The sequence below is a fragment of the Gossypium hirsutum genome, chromosome D07, assembly GCF_007990345.1.
Source record: "Gossypium hirsutum isolate 1008001.06 chromosome D07, Gossypium_hirsutum_v2.1, whole genome shotgun sequence".
In the NCBI taxonomy this organism is placed as follows: domain Eukaryota; kingdom Viridiplantae; phylum Streptophyta; class Magnoliopsida; order Malvales; family Malvaceae; genus Gossypium; species Gossypium hirsutum.
Genome location: NC_053443.1, coordinates 12,391,950 through 12,403,391, shown reverse-complemented (window position 1 = coordinate 12,403,391; position 11,442 = coordinate 12,391,950). Strand labels below are relative to the sequence as shown.

General features: G+C 31.9%; 1 pseudogene; it reads right to left on the bottom strand.

The window, feature by feature from the left end:
• Positions 1-4,108: 4,108 nt before the first annotated feature.
• LOC107954055 (dimethylnonatriene synthase-like) lies at positions 4,109-6,794 on the bottom strand (annotated as a pseudogene).
• Between the last annotated feature and the right edge of the window lie 4,648 nt (positions 6,795-11,442).

The window sequence follows — 11,442 nt, the reverse complement described above, 5'->3', positions numbered from 1 at the left end:
ATTCATCATAATATCATATTTAACATATCTTTTTTTTTTGGCACTTCACTTCTCTTATTTCAATTGTAAATTTCACAAAGTTCACAATTTAGTCCTTAGCATCATGAAAATTCAATAATTACTATAATTTCACTTTAAAATCCCTTTAGTTAAGCCTTCTATAATAATATTTAATTTCACATATCAAATTACTTTACACTTTATTTTACTAGTTTACCACAAAATTCATAAAGTTTACATTTTAGTCCTTAGATAGCAGGAGAATTCAAGGGTACTTACCTATCTTCATCATTAAATCACTTATTTTTCTCTTTTCTTTGTAACTTGAATCACTTTCTATATCTCTTTCTTCAATAACATGTCAAAAACATAAAACTTTCATAGAAATCTCTACTTTAACATCATTTCTTTACTTTTCTAGGAAGATTAAACTTGAAAGCATGATGGAACTTTGATATTCTTACCTTGTTATCTTGATTTCAAGCCTTAGCTTGATTTTCTCTCTCCTTCAATATGAACATACAATCATCCTTCTTGAAATCTAAGTTCACTAGATTGTTGGAGGTTTGATTTTACTAGAAATTTTAATGGAATTTTAATGATTTCTCTCTTAATTTCAAGGAAAGGACCAAATTGCATAGAAATAAAACTTATTTTCTCCATGGATGGTGGTGGCATGAACTTGAAAGAAAAATGGAGAGATTCTTTTCTTTTCATCTTTTACTTAATCATTAATCAATATAAAAAAATCTTAAAATAAAATAATAGTATAATAATATTTTAACCAATAAGATTTCTACACCAACAATATTTAATTATTACACCTCGATAATTGATAATTATCAAATTTGAGATATGACCATCTTTCCTTCATAATTCTCTACAATTTCATTCTTGAATCACTATTTACTTTTGGTAAAATTGTGATCTAGTCTCTCGTATTTCTCCACTTATTCAATTTAGTCCATGTTAACCAATTTTGTGTTACAGGACTTTTAGGTTATTTTCACTTTTGATCCATCAAATTTTTCATATTTATATTTTAACCCCTTAAATTTTAAATAATTATATTTAGGTCTCAAAACTTTTCACATCATTACGATTTAGTCTTTGGCTTAAATTAATATATCATGGCATACTTCTTAATTCAACTTCCTTTAGAATCCATCAACCTTCTCTTTTATCAATTATATTCATTATTTTACTTTACCAAGAAAATCATTATGCACAATCTCAATTTATTGATACTTTTATAACATAACAATTTTTGGGGAATTACACAAGGCCCATCCGATCTTCCATGTAAGCATGTTGAAACAATTCTATGAAGACTAAGAAGATTCGAATCAAGGCATTTCCCAACAAGCAATCGTATGTATAAAAGCATCATATGAAAAAGAAGTGGAGTGTATCTTAGTCGACTAGGTCCATAGACAACAATACCACATGCAAAGGCGAGAGCACCTTGTGAAGTGGAAGAGGCTTTCCGATGTTGAAGCTAGTTGGGAACCGGAGGATTCCTTATGGCAATTCAAAGACAAGGTCAAGGAGTTTCACTTGGAAAGAGAAACAAGGATGTCATTCGATTAGATGGGGGAGAATGTCACACCATGACTGAGTTTAGCATTTATACAGGCAACAACAATATATCATAGAGCAGATAAGGCCATCAAGAGAGCACAAAGCATAATTAAGAGGCCCAACTACACACCACAGAGATTTTGTAGGCTACAAGGGTCCATGAAGCCTTAGCACATTCTAGAAGAAAGCAGATAACTAGCTACCACTAGATATCTCTAGAATACTCCTTTCTTGTATAGCATTTATTAAGAGTAGTTGGGAAGATTCTAAAGATTAGATCTTCACCGTCCATAGTGGACCTTTGTACCTCAATCGTTGATGTAAAGGATCTAGGCCTATAAATAAGGGGACATCCCACCCCTCATTTGTACATAAGTCATTTGAGTAATACAAGTCTCCCATTCTCTAAAGATCTCTTATTCTAGCTTTCTAGCCAAGCATTTTAGGCACAAGCGAGTCCAACAAGCTCTCTCGAAGGCTTACTTAGTGATAGGGACGTGCGTGGAACAGGATGGAAAGTTTGTCCAAGTCGTAGATTTGACTTAGGGCTCTATACGATCAGAAAGAAACTTAGAGTTTGACTCAACCTGAAACACAAATAATCCAAGTTAAAATTGAAGGGCAACAACAAAATCTAACAAGTAAAGAACAAGAAGACCAAATCTAAAAACTAGGGTTCTTGAAAGAATCCAAGTCAGTTAATAAACCCCTTGTTCTTGATTAATTCTAAACGAAATCAAGCTACCAAGACAAGAAAATAGCAATTTATAAACAGATCTGAAGAATAAAAACTAAAACTGAATGAAAACACAAGAAATATTAAGAGGAAATTTGACCATCCCAGAACAAGAGAAAACCCAGAATTTTGAAGTGTTTGGGACGTTCTTGGTGAAGAAGAATTTTCCAAATTGAGATCTAAACAAGAAAAATAGAACATATTAGTATTTGAATGGAAACAAATGAAAAAGAAATTCAAACAACAAAGCAAAAGAGTGTGGCCAAAAAGAGTCCAAGAATAATTAGAATAAGGTTTCTTGGGAGAGAAGAAACCGTTCTTGAACCAAAAGGAGGCCTCCAACCAAATTTGAAACAAAAACAACAAAATAGTTTGTTATAATGAAGAATTAAGCAAAATAAAATTTGTTTTGTAACAAAAGAACTCAAATCAATAAGAAAAGAAAAGAACTCCTATTTTTATTGTTTCTTGAAGTATTATGATAGGAGAACGTCTTTCCTTTACTAATTCAAATATGGAAATAAATCAAACAAAGATTAAAATAAAAACAACAAGAATTGAATGGAAAATAGAAGAAAAACAATGAAGAAATATGAAAAAAGATTACAATGGTATAAAAAAGTCCTAAAGAGCCTTGGAAACAAGATGAATCCATAACCCCCCTTCAAACGACTCTAATTTTTCCTCCAAGAAAGACTCCTTGAAAAGAAAAAGCTTGAAGACGATTCTTACAATCTAAAAATATTGTTAAAACTTTTCTAAAAGAAAACTCAAGAGAAATTCTTTAAAAGAAAACTCAAGAGAAAAATTGTTGAATGAATGAATAGGGAGCGACACACCCAATTTATAACCTACCAATCCTTAACTAATCTCATAAAATTAAGGAATGTGATAAGTATTTCAACTAAGCATGACAACTCATCAACTAACTAACTAACTAACTAATTAACATGATAAAATGTCTAAGTGTGAAAATATGGATGAAAATTCGTCCAAAGGTCTAAATGGGATCCTTGGGCCAAATTTTTACATCTTGATCCACTTTTTAAATAAAATTGGAAAATAAATTTAAAATGTTTTCAAATTAAGCCACTTTAACAATTTGGCATGATATTCAACTAACTCCTCCAAACTTCATGATGAGCATGTGGACATCTCAATGGGCTAATTTTCAATAACTTGGACTTGTTGTCCGTTCCCTCCTGAAATTTGTTCATTTAGGCTTGCACATCTAATCTATCACGCACCGGCCTCAAGATTTGATTTCTTGGAAAAAAAATTCCAAGATTTGAAATCTTCATTTTCTTGATTTCTGAAATCACCTGAAATAGTGAAATTGGACCAAGATTTAGTTTCTTAATTTTCTTGAAAAGAAGAAAGTGAATCTTAATTTTCTTTTCTCCTCACATGTGCTTCTGAGGCCTTTGTAACGAAGTATTGTACGGTCTCGTTCAATCTTGCTTTGATTTCCTTGGCCTTTGACCTCGTTATTAGGCCTTGAAATAGTGTAAGCCCATCACATCCATGGGCTTGAGATTTGGCCCTGAGCCTCACATCACTTAGGCATATAAGTGGTCAAATTTCAAAGCCTAAGGTCACATGGTTGCTTGATTTAAGATTTAAGCCCGTGACACATATTGCTAAGGTTAAGCAAAAAACTCAAAAAACAACCCGAACTGAGGTGTTTGGATGGCGTAGCACACAAAACAGATTAAGGCCACAAGTCTGCATTACACCATGTTTACTCTAGATATTAAACAAATTATATAACTTAAATTAAGTATTTAAAATTTCAATTTATCAGACAACTTAAATTTAATATTTATTTGATTGTGACGATTAAAACATAATTTGTGTACACACATTCTTATATTCGAGACCTTAATTCGGACATTATTTATTTAATCAAATATAAAATACTTAAAATCTCTAGTATTTATTCATGTCCTCAAGGCACTCATAGAACTCCGTACGAAGGCGTGGCCTTAGAACAACATCAATAGGATTCAGCTTAGGTAAGGCAAGTCCGAAACCTTCTTCCATATCCACCGCAGTCCCTTCTGCCGTCTTAATATCAAATCCCTGAATTAGTTTGGCCACCATCAAGTGAACAACTTGTAACCCAAACGTGATTCCAGGGCATGACCTTCTACCGGAGCTAAACGGCATGTACTCAAAATTTTGACCCCTAACATCGAAATCAACATGCGTTGTCATGAACCTTTCTGGACGAAACTCATCGGCATTTTCCCAAACCCGTGGGTGGGTCTCGTTGCAATTTCCAAAGATTCACAATCAAACGAGTACCCTTTGAGACATCGTAGCCAGCGATGCGACAATCTTCGGTGGCTTCACGGATTCCGGTGATGGGTCCCGGTGGGTATAAACGTAGAGTTTCCTTAACTATGGCTTGTAGATATTTGAGGTTCTTAATGTCTGATTCTTCGACCCACGTTTGTTTTCCAACATGGTGGTCCAACTCTTGTTGTGCGGCCATTAAAATTTTCGGGTGGTTCAGTAGTAAAGAAAGTACCCATGTGACTGTCACTGTTGTACTTTCTCCTCCGGTCAATGAAAGAATCTGCAAACAGTAGAGTTTTAATAGCAGTAAAAGTAAGATGTCCGGATTGAATTTTGTATGTAAATATGAGATACACATGGCACATTAGGTATAATTATCTGATTATTTTATTAAAAAAGACTAATTTTTAATAATAGAAATGAAATTTTTAATAGAGAGACTAAGTTTCTATTTAATCTAATATGTATGGACTAATTTGTTCATATTTTAATTAAAAAAAGATAAAATATAATTTGACGCTCAGGCTTCTATAATACTTTTACCCATATAACCCCAAAAATTTATTAAAAATTATTAATTTTAGATAAAATTTAATATTTATATTTCGAATTAAGTTGTATTTTTGCAACTATATATAATGCTCATATCATGCAAGAGCTCAACATGAATCCTACATAACCTATGAGTACTTTTAGCCTATTTTTAACTAAATTGAACTTAAATAAGTATATATAGTATTGATACCGTATATAAACTCCACCGGAAGCTATTGAGAATAGCTAAAAGCTAGCACAACTTATGGGACCATTACCACTTACCAGTGTTGTTGCTTTTACAATGGTGTCGCGGTTATGGCCTGAAATTACAGTATCTTCCGGTAAGTGATTTAACATCACGTCCATGAAATCATTTTCAGAGATACCCTGGTTTGCCTTTTTCTTCTTTAGATGTTCTTCGAGCCAAACACTGAGTACTGAGTCGAGTTCTTTGGCTGTTCTCTTCATGGAACGAACATGGCCTTGAATATCAAGCCATTCGAGGTACGGTACAGCATCCGCCAAGACGAAGATCCCGGAAAGATGCAACGCTCGTTTAATGGCCTTCTCGTACCGCCACGGTTCGCTGTTTACTTCCTCGTAATCACAGCCGGAAAATCGTTTTCCGACGAGTAACCGTAGGTTGATGTTGAACGTCAATCGTTCCAAAGCCTCGTTGATGGTCACTTTGGCACCGTTTCGTGAAAGTCCGTACAACTCTTTGATGAACGAGTCCATTCCGGAGAAACGTATGTGCTTTAGCTTCTCTAAACGGTGGCTAGAAAGAAGCTCAACCGTGGCTATCTTACGGATGTTACGCCAATATTCGCCGTATGGGGCGAGAGCCATGATCGCATTGTTGTAACCCATGTGCCGCCCAGCAGCGATGCTAGCTCGAGTAGCCAGGGTTCGGTCATTGTCCTTGAAGCAATCCTTGGCGATTTCCCAACTGCTCACCACCAACAGTCGGTGGGTTCCGAGTTTGAGTGAGTAGAGTGGGCCGTGTTTGTCCGCTATTGTTGCTAGCTTCTTGCAGATTGGCTCTTTCCCACCTAGGAGATGGAGGTGACCGATGAGTGGCAATGAACCGGATGGTTCAGGGATGCAATTTTTCTTGGAATTTTTGGGTGCTCTTCTCGAGAAAGTATATAACAACAGCAACAAAATTGCAATTGATTGAAGGTAAGTGTAAAGATCCATGGTGATTATGGGAGGTATTGGAATTCAAGTTTTAGGTTCATATACTACTGTGGCTGCTAACTACCTTATTTATAGGGCTAAATTAGAAAAAGAAAAATTAAGGATTTAAGTGGATTTTTTTATTATTCAAGGAAGGAAAGAAATAATATACGCGACTATAAATTAAATTTATCCTTCTAATTTGTATTGAAAAAAAATTCAAATCCATTCTTTTTACGGAATAGACTTTTGTTGTTGACTGGACAAAAGCTTATTTTATGGTTGCTGACTCGACAAAATTGGGTGGGTGATTAATTGCTGATGTAAAGCTTATTTATAGTATTACGTGGTATCACAAGTAAAATTATGAAAATATTAATAAATTATACTATTTGATATTTTTATTTTAGAAAAACTAATAAAGTTGTGCATACTTAAAGATTTAAACCCACACCTATTAAATTAGTAAAACTCTAAATTTATCATTCCACCAAAATTTTATTTTAATATTTTTTATACATTTTATTTTATTATCTCCATCAATTGCAAATCTATCCAATTATTTAATCACATGGTTGTGTTGTTGTCACGAGTCAATCAAATACTAACTTAATTAAGAAAATTACAAAAATATTATTTCATAATTAAAATAATCATATTATTCAAATATATTTTAAACTTTTTTTACCTTAATATACAAATTCATTAAAAATAATTCTAAATTTTGAAATAAATCTCTATAACTTGGTTCTCTTCCAACCCCTGCAATTTCTTTTTCCAAATTTTGAGATGGATCTCAACAACAATTTAAACTTGATTCTCATCATCCAAACAACCAATAATTTCATTAATTGAGTGTTCCAACTTAATTTTATCTAATTAATTCCTTACGAAGGTGGCCTTTAATTTTTTTTTCTAAGGCAAGTGGTGATTGTTTAATTTGTATGTTATTTTTAATTATATAAATTTATGTTTTAAATGCGTGATTTTCACAATATGTGTGATAAAATTTTTAATTTAATTTAATTTTATTTTATTTCGTTTTTAGTTTTTAATTAGTAAACATGTTTTTCAAGTTATTTTATTTTATTTTTAATTCATGCTTTTAATTAATAACTCTTTTTATTTATACAAACAAAATAATAATAAATATGTACTTCAAGTTATTTCCAGCCTTTTTATTTTTATTCTAAATTTTTAGTTTCTAATTAATAAACATGTTGATTTCAAGTTTCTTTAATTTTATTTTTAATTCAACTTTTTAATGAATAACTATAACAGCCTAATTTTCAGTGGTGACAGAACAGTGGTTTTGGGACCACGAATTTTCATCGTGTCCACTCGTAAATATTATTTTTAGAACTTTTATGGAGTCATTAGATTCATATTAAATTTAGGTTCAGAAATATTAACGTTTAGATAGCTAATTAAAGAAAAAAGACTAATTTGTAAAAGGCGCAAAACTTATAATTATTGCAATTAGTTTATTAAATAGCTTGAAAGTTAAATAAGGAATGACTTAAGGGGTAAGTTAGTCCTAATTAACTTGGTTGGACGGCTAAACAATAGAAAATGATAAAAAAAATGTAATTTTAATGGCAAAATTGTAATTTAGTTGAAATTAAACAAAACAAATTGAAATTTGAAGTTTTCCTATTCATTTTTCTTCAACCTTTGCCGAAACCACCACATGAGAAAGCTTTAAGTTTCGGTTTCTTCATCGTTGTGCATATGAGTTCAATTCTTGTAATTTTTTATGTTTTTGATATCATTGCAATTAGGTCCAACTAGCCCGTACTTTTGTTTTTGAATCTGTTAAAAATTTTAGAAGTTGTCATGGATGAATCTTGAATTTTTTTTATAATACTTATGTATTTTAAGCTTTGATTGTGTTATTTGGTGATTTTTTGAAGTGATTTTTGTTAGATTTTGATTTAGGGATTAAATTGTGAAAATGTCAAAACTTTAGGGTTTGATAGTGAATTTGGTGTTTAGTAGGGAAGGGCCTAGTATATTAGATTATCATGTTGACTTGAGAAAAATGGTTAATTGATGATTTTTGGGTCAATGGACTAAATTGAAAAAATTGTAAAAATTTGAGGGTAATTGGTAAATTCAAAAAATAAAAGGGTATAAAATGTAAAATGAATTGGAATGTGAAATGTAAGCTGATAATTAAGAAATTTTACATTTTAGATAAAGACCCAGTTGATACTCGTGGAAAAGGAAAAATTACAGAATAATCCTTAAACTTCTGCAACTACTACAATTCAATCCAGGTAAGTTCGTACGATTTAAAATCCAGGTAAGTTCGTACGATTCAATCTGGTGTGTTTCGGTTAGATTATCTATGTACTCTTATCCGTAAGTCATTCATCGAGTTGAAAATATTGATAAGGTATCTTGATTAGTTATTTTGATGGTTTTGTCATATATTTGAGTATTGAATTGAACTTTTATGATTTACCGGTCGAGATTGTAGATGGCAGGAAACATTCATGGTTGTATTATTATTTGATTTGTTGTATTTACTTCGGTAAGATTTATCGTTTTAATATGTCGAACTTACTAAGCTTTATTGAGCTTACTTGTGTTATTTATTGTTCTTTTAGATATTCAGAAGGTTGGACGATCGGATCAGCACTCAAGTCACACTATCCATAAATTTTGATAGTTTTTGGAACGTTCATTTCAGATTATATGGAATGTAATAGGATTGTATGTCATTACTAATGTTTTGTATATGTAAAATGTTAAGTATGATCTTATATGTAAATTGCTTACTTATATGATACATGTGAATGAGGTAAGATGTTTCAATGCAAATATGAATGATATGTGTTAATGCAATGTTGTGTTTGAGGTGCCTATGATTGCTATATTGGTTAGGTGTTAGATTTGATGAATTGATAAGTTTTGATTGATGTTTCATTTTGATGTATAATTGTATATACTTGTGGTATAAATGATGATACATTGGTTAGGAACTTAGGATGTTGATTTGGCATATTTTTGGCTTGTTTAATGTCACTTTGAATAGGTCTTTTGGCTGGTAAATGGATTATTTAGAGTCAAAGTAAGCTTGAAATGGTAAACTTATTGTTTAAGGTTCATTTTGGGTCCACACGACCTGAGACGCGAGCATATGACTCAACTGTGTGAGACACACGGCCTGGTGACACGGTCGTGTATCATCTGATGTGTTCTTAAAGTGCAAGTCAATGAGTTACACGACCTAGCACACAGCCTGGCATACGGGCATGTGGGGCAATTTCAAGTGTTACACCGCCTAGCACACGGACGTGTGACATGGCCGTGTGACCCTACTTAGTGAGTTACATAGGTGAGGACACAGGCTAAGTGTAACAACCCGTTTTTTAGTGAAATCAGAATAGTGGTTTCGGGACCACAAATCTAATGTCAAAAAATTTATTTTATTATTTTAAGGTTTGCAGCATGATAATAGCTTCGTATAAAAATTTCATGAAGAAATGTTATCGTTTGTATGTTTTATTTGATAAAAAGGACTAAATCGCATAAAGTGCAAGACTTGTGTTCTATTAGAAAAGGTGTTAAATTACTATGAAATTTAATTATAAGTGGCCTTAAATGGTAATTAGACCATTAACATATTAGTGGACAATTATGGACTTTAGTTATAAAATTATAAAGGTTAAAAGTAAGGTTAAAATTGTAATTAAGCTAATTAGTATAATAAAACAAAAAGAAAATTAAAATGTCATCTTCCTTAATGACAAAGACCATCAAAATTGAAGAATAGGAAGCCATAGCTAGGGCTTGAAGCATTCAGCCAACACTTCTAGTGCATGTAAGTGTATTTTTGCTCGATTTTTAATGATTCCTATGTTTCTGAAGTCGTTGTAGCTTAATCTAGCTAGCCCAATGACTAATTTACAAAAATGTTAAAATTCTAGGGTTTTACCATGAATGAATGTTAGTTGTTTTTTTATGTTTGGTGGATGAAAATGAACGTTTGATAATAGTTGAACAACTTTTGTAAAGGAAATTTTGATGAATTTGCCAATTAGGGATTAGATTGAAAAATGGAAAATTTATCTTTCTGAAATTATGAAATAATTGAAATTTAGGGATTTTTAAGGGCCTAAGTGATGTTTGACTATGGTGGATTGGTATTAAATTGTATGAATTTCTATTTTTATGAGCTAAGGACTAATTTGAAATGAATTCAAAACTATAGTGGCAAAAGTGTAATTTTTCCAAAAACATGATTTTTGGATTAAATTGAATAGAATGAAGTTTGAATTAGTTAAATTTGATTATATAGATCAATAAAAGCAATGTACGGATTTAGATCGAGGAAAAGAAAAAATATTGGATTAATCAATCATATTTCTCCGTTCATGTTTGAGGTAAGCTTGTATATTTAATTAGTATTGAATTATGTTTTATTTAAATTATTTTGTGTTATATTCTTGGTATTACAACTCTACGAAAATATCCAACAAAGTTTCGAAGACTTTCGGATCCCGTTTGAACCTTAGGAATATATAGGATACAAATGACATGTTATTAGAGGTTACTGTGTTTCAGGTGCTGGTCTTGTACGTCCTACCAGTGGCTGAGTTTCCCACATGTGTTGCAGTTACTTGACAACTTGTGTGGTCAGCACCATGTGGCTATATCCTGACTGACAGCTTGTGTGAACAGACCCACTTATGGCTTGAGAGAAAGCAATTATATGAGATATGAAATAGTAGTGGTTTCGACCACGTGTTAGCACATTGTGTGCGAGATTCCCAAGTATTCAATATTATTCTAGTGGTTCAACGGGTATACAAAAAGGGAAGGATCGGCATAAGTTTCAACTTATAATGTCACGAAAGCATGAGAAAGGTATGAAATGATAGTGATTAAAGATTTTTAGTAAAAATGTTTACATGGAAAGCTTAAGGAAGCTCTTTGTTGTGTAATGAATTTGATTAAGTTATATGTTAATCACTATTGTGAATTTTTGTTGGATATGTTCACTATTTTGCCTTTAAGCTTTTATAATGAAATGGTAAGTATTGTTTATGATTTACTAACTTACTAAGCATTATATGCTTACTTGTGTGATTTTCTCCTAT